This window comes from Apis dorsata, unplaced genomic scaffold, assembly GCF_000469605.1.
Source record: "Apis dorsata unplaced genomic scaffold, Apis dorsata 1.3 scaffold_29, whole genome shotgun sequence".
NCBI lineage: Eukaryota > Metazoa > Arthropoda > Insecta > Hymenoptera > Apidae > Apis > Apis dorsata.
In genome coordinates, this window is record NW_006263331.1 from 475,370 (window position 1) to 476,129 (window position 760).

Genomic DNA, 760 nt, shown 5'->3' on the forward strand with positions numbered 1-760 from the left:
GTTGCGATATTGATCAATATAGAAAAATGTACCCAGAATTCATTCCAATTAAAAGTTAAATATCTGGAATATCACGTTCTATATTTTTTTTTTTTTTCTTTCTCTCTCTACTTTCATTCTACCTTTATCATTTCGTTTATCATTCGTTGATTTTGATTCGACCAATTTGATTATTATATTTTATTCGTCTTCGAATATCCGAATTTCATTTGAAATGAAAGGAAATAAAAAAAAAAAAAAAAAAAAAAAAAAAAAAAAAAAAAAAAGAAGAAAAATATCGAGGGATCATTATTATCGATTTTATCCTATGTACAAGATGGATCGACTCGAATTTTCTATATATCCTTTCTAACTTTGCTTTTTTTTTTTCCTCTCTCTCTCAAGTCGTTCTTTTTTTTTTTTTTTTCTCTCGCTTTTCGTGAATTATGCACATACATCATAGAATATAAATCGTAAAAGCTATATATTTACGCGAAAGCTACCCTGAATGATTGAAAAAAGATACATATCGTACGTATATGTTTATACGTACACGGATATGCACGCGTTACCTACTGTGAAAAGCTTCGATGAAACGACGATTGATTAACCATATTTATGTACGTGTGTGTGTGTGTATGTGTGTGTGTGCGTGTGAGTGTGTGTGTGTGTGTTCGTGTTTTTTGTACAACGGAATTGTATTTTACGCTTTACAGCCCTGCTCCCTTAATTGAAAGCGAACGTCTTTTTTTTTTTTTTTTTTTTTTTTTTCCCCCCTTTT